This window comes from Dromaius novaehollandiae, unplaced genomic scaffold (genome assembly GCF_036370855.1).
Source record: "Dromaius novaehollandiae isolate bDroNov1 unplaced genomic scaffold, bDroNov1.hap1 HAP1_SCAFFOLD_31, whole genome shotgun sequence".
In the NCBI taxonomy this organism is placed as follows: Eukaryota; Metazoa; Chordata; class Aves; order Casuariiformes; family Dromaiidae; genus Dromaius; species Dromaius novaehollandiae.
In genome coordinates, this window is record NW_026991289.1 from 3,546,521 (window position 1) to 3,553,992 (window position 7,472).

The window sequence follows — 7,472 nt, forward strand, 5'->3', positions numbered from 1 at the left end:
GTTCCCAGTGCCTGATGAGAGAAATGGCAGGGCTGGGAAGCTGGGGAGGAAGGTTGTCCATATGTGTCTCCTATCAAAAATGCTGCTTTTCCTACATGTCCAGACTTCATCTGGAGACACTCTGGATCAATATCAGTTGGGGACTGTGGGTATCACTTATTCTGAAACCTGAAGAATACAGAAGGCTTAAGAAGCAGACATCTTCAGGTCCTCATTGAAATCTGCCTAATTTCAATACTCTCCTGAAAGCTTCCCAATTAGCCTCACAAGACTTGAAGAACTGAAGAAAATTATGGAGACAGGCATGGCTCCTTAGGGGTTTTAGCATTTTCATGGCCCCTCGGGTGTATTTGATGCTGAGCCCACGAACCGCAGATGCTCAGAGGAGACTGAAGAAACCTCTCAAGAAGTTAAAGTCAGAAGCAAATTCCAAGTTTCTTGGAGCGTTAACAGGTCCCACGGAGGGCCATTACCAACAAAGTCTCCCCAGGGGCTGATTAGAGCAGAAAGTTGGAGGCCCTGATTGCAGGTAGGCAAAGGCAATGTGCAGGTGGCTCTGATGCCAAGTCAACCTGGATGTGTGTTATCAAGCAGAGCAGCCAGGCACTGACACCCAGCCCCTGGTAGGGTGATGCTTTCCATCATGAATTGCTCAGGGCTCTTCCTGGGGGCAGTGTATGGGTGGGGGTGCGTGATGCCGAGTGCAGGCAATGATACAGCTCCTCCTGAGCTCTCAGGGGGACAAGGAGGCAGCCAGGCTACAGAAGGTTTACTTCCACTGTCATAGGGAAGCTGTGTCCTTTCCCTGACATCAACAAGCGAAAATCGAGAGTGGGATGAATCACAGACACCTTCAGGACGGAAGGGACCTTAAGAGGTCTCTAGCCCAAACTCCTTGTCAGAGGACGGTCAGCTCTGGGGTCAGATCAGGTGGCTCTGCACTTCATCCAGTCTGGTCTTGGAAACCTCCAAGGCAGGAGGCTGCACAGCTTTTCTGGGCAACCACTTCCAATGCTTGACCATCCTCATAGTGGAAAAGCTTTTCCTCATGTCTTGCACAAATTTCTCTTCTTTCAACTTATGCCCATTTTTTTGTCTCTTGTCCTCCCAACATGCACCCTGGTGAAGAGCCTGCCTCCATCTTCTGGATGACCGCCTGGTAGCCATTGGAAGGCTGAGATGAGATCCCTCCATAGCCATCGCTTCTGCAAGTTGAACCAGCCCCATTTCCTCACAGAGCAAGTGCTCCAGCTCCCCAACTACTGTGAGGGCCCTCGGCCAAATTCGCTCCCAGTTATCAGCCTCTTTCTTTTCATGGGAATCCCAAACTGAATGAAATGTTCTCTATGTGGTCTAATGAATACTGACTAGAAGGTGATCATCATTTCCCTCGACCTCCTGGCTGTGCTCCTGCTCAGACAGCCCACGATGCTTCTGGCTTCTTTGCTGCCAGGGAATGCTGCTGGCTCATGTTTTGCCTCTCCACCAGAACCCTCAGGTCCTTTTCCACAGAGCCGCTCCTCAGGCTCCAGCCTGTAACACTGCAGGGTGTTGGTTTCTTCCAGGTGCAAGACCTGGCATTTGTCCTTGTTGAATTTCCTGAGGTTCCTGACAGCCCATTCCTCCTGCCTGTCTAGCTCCCTCTGCATGGCAGCCCTCAAGCATATGGCTGGGCTCCCCGCTTCCAGTCTGGGGTCATCTACAAGCATGACAAGTGTTGCCTCCTGCATGTAACCAATACAGAGGATAAACAAGAGTATTGGGGGAGACAGGGTCAAACACCTTGCTAAAGTCTGGGTAAAAGACATTTACTCTTCTCCAGCCACAAATACTGTTATTTATTCATAGCAGGCAATCAGGTTGCTGAGGCACAATTTACCCTGGGTAAATCCATGCTAAGTGTTCTCAGGCATCTTCTTCTCCTTCATGTGCCCAGAACTGTGATCTGGGAGGATTCATTGCATGACTCACTCCTCACCAAAGTGAGGCTGAACTGCCTGCAGCTCCCCAGGTTGCCCCTGGGGCCTCTTTTGAAGATGGATGCAACATTTGCCTTTCTGTAGTCATTGAGAATTCGTCCCATCTCCACAACCTTGCAAAGATGGTAGCAAGTGGCCTTGCAGTGACAGCAGCCAGCTCTCACAGCATCCTCCTATGCAGCCCATCCAGCCCCACTGACATGTGCAGTTCGATTTCTTACAAGTAATCCCTCACTAACTTCATCCACCACTGGCTGTTTTTCTCCTCTGGAGTCCTGACTCAAGGCACAACATCCTGGGAGACCTTGCTTGTGGAAACGGAAGCTAACCATGGGTTGAGTTCCTCAGACCTATCTGCATCTGCTGCTAGAGGATTCCTTGTCCCATTTAGCAGGGAGGCCACATATTCCTTTTTATTTTTCGATTTTTACTGGAGCAGTGGCAGCTCATCTTCATGCCCTTGACGTCCCCTGCAAGTGTCAATCCTACGGGAGCTTTTTCTTCCCTAACACCAAGCCTGTGATGCTGGACAATATTTCTAAATTCCTCCTTTGCCTCTCCCTTCTTGCCCCTGCTGCATGCTGCCCTATTACCCTGGAGCTCAGCTGTGAGGTCCCTGTGTAGCCAAGCTGGTCCCCTGAGGTGTCTGCTGGTTTTAGCGAGTATCGGGATGGCCCATCCTTGTGCTTGGCACGTCTGTCCTTAAAGACCTGCTGGTTTTCTGGATCTCCTGGGCCCTTGAGAGCTGCCTCCCATGGCATCCCCCACCAGTCCCCTGAACAGCTCAGGATGTCTGTTCCTCTGAAGTCCAGGGTCTGTACTCTGCTATTGTCCTTCCTCATTTCCCTCAGGATCTGGGACTCCACATTTTCATGGTCACGGTAGGCCAGGCTCACACTTACTATCCCATTCCTCATCAGCTGCTCCCTGTTTCACATTTCCAGATACAAGAAAGCATCACCCTTCTCTGTTCATCTGGCAGCTGTGTGAAGAAGTTGTCCTTGATGCCCTCCAGAAACCTCCTGGCCTGCTTGCACTCTGCGGTTTGCCCTTCCACTTCATGTCAGGCAGATCAAAGTTCTCCCCACAAGAACCAGGGCCTGTGATTGACAGACTTTCTCCCATTGCTTATAGGAGACTGCATCCACATCCTGACCCTGCTTAGGTGGTCTGTATCTGTCATGATGTCACCCTTACTGTGATGCTCACCCACAAGCTCTCACCCAAACCCCTATCCATCCCATGGAAGAGCTCCACACACCCGAGCTGACCCTTCACATAAAGGGCATTCACCCCTGCTCATCTTTCCTGGCAGCCTCTGCTGAAGAGATTGTAGCCTACAAGCATCGCCCTCCCATCTTGTGAGTGATCCCACCACATCTCCGTCATTCCAGCAATGTTTCAGACCTCTGACAGCTTGTGCATCTCCAGCTGTTCCTGTGTGTACCCCAGGGTGCCTGCATGTGCATACATTTGGGTTGCAGAGCCTCAGCTGTGGCACAGAGAACACACTGGTCATGGTGAAACAGGTTAGCAAGAGCCAAAGACACTGTGTGTGCAATGGCCCCACTTGAGAGCAGAGACATGCTGGCGTAGATAGCAGGTGGCAATGTAATGGTGAAAGGAGGTTCCCACTAAGAGAGCAAACCCTGCAGTGCCCAAGGCCAGGGAGAAACAGAGCTGGACTGTGCTGGAATGGCAAGAGAGGGGTTTGCTGCCTGAGCTGACTCACCATGGGGCCTGTGAGAGAAGTGCATCCATCTCCAGGCAGGACAAGGTGCCTCTGAAGAAGTCCCTGGGCCTGGGCAGCCTGTGATCCAGGCACCCTGTGAACATCATTAGCCCATGTCGTCTGGGGGCAAGAGGAGGTTCATGTGGAAGAGAGCAAGAAGGGTTTGAGGGTGCAGAGGCTAAAGCGGAGACCTTGGTGGGATGTGCCTCCCATTTATGCAGCACACTAATGCAGACGAGATGGATTTTGCCTAAAGAGAGTGGTGCGATTCTGTTGCCTGGGCACAGGTAGAAAAACCTGAGATAACCTGGGGTGTTTGCCCAGCAAGCACTCCAAAAGGGCATTGTTTTCCCATAGGTCCCACCCACGTGGCTGTGCTAGAAACCCAGGCATCTGACATGGACCTGCCTGACTATTTTGAGGTCTTGATATCAAGTGTCTGCACTGAATTACATTAGCAGTCGGCACTACAGGCATCTCCATGTGTCTCAGCTTCATAGTGAGTGGTGCTCGAATAGTAGTGGGCATCTAGTGTCCTTTGAGATGGCCAAGGAAATTCCCCATCTGGCCCCCACCGGAGGCTCCAGAAGGATGGGGGTCACACAGTCACTCCAACAGAGCAAGCAGACACTGGCACGTGCCTTGTACCATCTCTGTCTCTTCACATGTCACCAGGTGTTTGTGTGTGGGCAACTGACTCCCATCCTCCATCTCCAGGGATTCCAAAGGGAGCTTAGACAAGGAGATCGTGGACAGATCTCTCTGTTGTGCACGCTTCAGCTTAGCAAGGGGAATCTCAGCTCCTGTGTCTTTGTGGATATAATGGGAGGGATCTGAATCCCACTCCAGCCCGGAGACTTCTAAACCATCATGACATGCCCAGATTGACTCATCTGAATCAACACCTGAACCATGTGTCAGTGAACTCCCTTCTTGTCCCCATCCAGGTGTCCTGCCTAGTGAAGAGATGGGAATAGGGGCTTCCAGAGTGGGACATTTCCACCTCTCGTAGATAACCATCCTCTGATGAGACAAAAGGCAATGCTGGAATCGGTTTCTCTCCACTGTTTAGAGAGGGACCATCGGTGATTATTTTGGCATGCCCCCTCTGCACACCTTGCCACTTCTCCTTGCAGATCTTCAGCATGTTTCTGTTGTCCAAATCCCTGAGCAACTCTGCCCTTCACAGCTGCCTCCCTTTGTCTCCCTTCTTGGCCCCATCTAGGTGTCCTGCCTAGTTAAGAGATGGGAATAGGGGCTGACAGAGTGGGATGTTTCCAACTCTTGCAAATAACCCTCCTCTGATGAGACAAATTGCAATGCTGCAATCAAGTCTTCCTTCAGTGTTCAGAGCAGGACCATCGGTGATTATTTTAGTTTATTGCAGTGAACATTTCCCAGGAGGAGGGAGCACAAGGGACAGGGAAATTTGTGTCTTCAGCTGGGCCTCTGCTCCTGAGCAGGGCCAGGCTCCTGGGATGGAGGGAGCTCATGGCAACCAGGCAGCACTGTCCAGACACAGCTGTGTGCAGGAGCAGCTCCTCTGCAAAGAGCAGCAGGGCTGCGGGCACTGCCTGCTGCTGCTGACATGAGATGAGAGAAGGCAGAGAGAAGTGGAAGGCAGTGTGGAGTGGGAGGACAGAGAAGAGCTCCTTGTGGGAGAAATCTTTGCAGTGCTAGACATGGTAAGTCTCTGGCTGCAGGGCAATGCTCCAGAGGTTCCTGGAGGGGTCTTCGGAACCCAGCCCAAACCATGGCTGACAGGATTTTTAATGCTCTCTCTCCTGGATTATCCAGGGGATAGCAGGAGGAGGAGATGCTTCAGAGCAGGGATTCCCTGCCAGAGCGTCACAGGGACAGGACATCCTGCTTTCTCCCAGGGATGGCTGTGTACACCCAGGCTGTGCACCCAGGTCTACCCAGGTTCATGAGTCAGAGCAGCATCCCTGCACCCCAGGGTGCTGTGTGCCCGGGGCAGTGACTCTGCTGCCTGCGAGGGTCAGTGCTGCAGGGAGAAGCTCTGCGTGAGAGGATCGACCCCCCGGCCAGGCACGTTCATTCTCCTGTCAAGAGGGAGCTGCATCGGTCAAGGCTGCTCACAGCTCTAGCTCATGCACAGGACATGTCCAAGGGGTCTTTTCAAGAGGAAGATCAAGAGAAGGGCTACTTCCAAGGGAAGGAGCTTTCCTTCTAGTGTCTGTGCTTTTGGTTTTCTCCCTAATTTTAGCACGGAGAAAAAAAGAGAGTTTTCTCTTTTGGCAAGGATCTGGGACTCCTGAACCTTCCCTCTCAGAGATCAGGAGGTCTGGGAGAAAGCGCAGCAAACTCCTTCAGCCGCACCTTAGCCTGGAGACAGCATCAGCATCAGCATCACCTGTGTGCTCTCCCTGGGGTTTATGGTACCTGCTCCTTACGAACTGCAGGCACAGAGACACCTCTGGACAGTGCACTGTCCTGGGAGGTTTCTGTAGGGCAGATCTGAGCACACAGAAGGGGTGATGTGGTCTGTGAGCACTGACTGGAAATGATGTTGGGAGAGAGAAAGGTCCCAGCAGGGACTGCTCCAGGCAGCAGAGCTGGGCAGGGAAGGAGAAGGGACTGCTGACAGAAGCATCCTGGGAGGATGGATTTGGGCAAGTCATGGTCAGTCCCTCCAATGCAAACACATTCCACTCAGCAAGCCCCGCACGTCTCTGCTCCCACCCAGCAGAGCCTCTGCCCTGACAGCCGTGGAGTCCAGGCCATGAGCTGCCTCCTCTGCAGCCAGACCTCCAGCAGAGGAGAGGGGCATCTCTCCTGCCAGGGGCCTGTTTAGTGCTGCCCAGCAAAGGGGCTGAGAGTGACTGCCCTGCAACTTCGCCATCTGCCAGGTAGTATGCCCCACAGGTAAGGTGAAGGCTTTCCCAAGTGTCCCTCTGTCTCTCTCTTTGCCTCCCTTGGCAGCAGGATCATCCTGTTGCTACTTGTTTCCTCTCCTGTCCATCCTGCTCCTGTTCTTCTCTCAGGCTTTCCGGGGTGGATGAGTTTTCAGCTGCAGTTCAGACACCACCACTGCGAGTTGGGCAACAGAGGGGTCTGCATGGAAGTGAGGGGTCTGCAGCCCCCTTCTAATCTGTGAGGCTCCAGGAAATGCAGTCTGTGGGGTTGGGAAATGAGCTGATCCTCCCTTAAGGAGAGCCCATCTTCAGTCCTAATGGTCCTTTGACTGTTTCCCTGAGGTGTCCTGCCAGGCTATGAGCTGCCCTCCAGAAAAGCACTGCTGTCTCATAGCATCTCCGTAATATCTGAGAGACTGTGAAGACAGTACAAAGAGGCTGAGAGTATGGAGATGATGGTGGGAGGCCGCATATGGGCATCTGAAAAGAGCCCTCTGTGTGTCCTTGGCTAGAAGGGGAGTGTGGAGACCTCCCTCTGGTGCCTGGAGAAAGGGTGAGAAGGTTGGAGACCTGCACTTTGAAACTGGACTGCTCTGCTCTCAGCAATGACTGTTTTCCTTTTAGGGCAACGTATGGGTGTCATCATCCACTAGCTCAGCGAGGTGGGAGCACAGGACAGCTGGGAACAAGACTAATAGACAGACACGCTGTCCTCACGCTGCAACAAAGGAGAGTAAATCTGTTTTTCTCAGGACTCACAGTAGAAATGCCAAGGATTTCTACCTTTGAGGAACACTCCCCAGGGGTGACAAGAACATCTCAAAGAAAATAAAAAATCCCAGAAACTCTGTTCCTCAAACCTCATTCTTTTGAATGGGGAGTGAA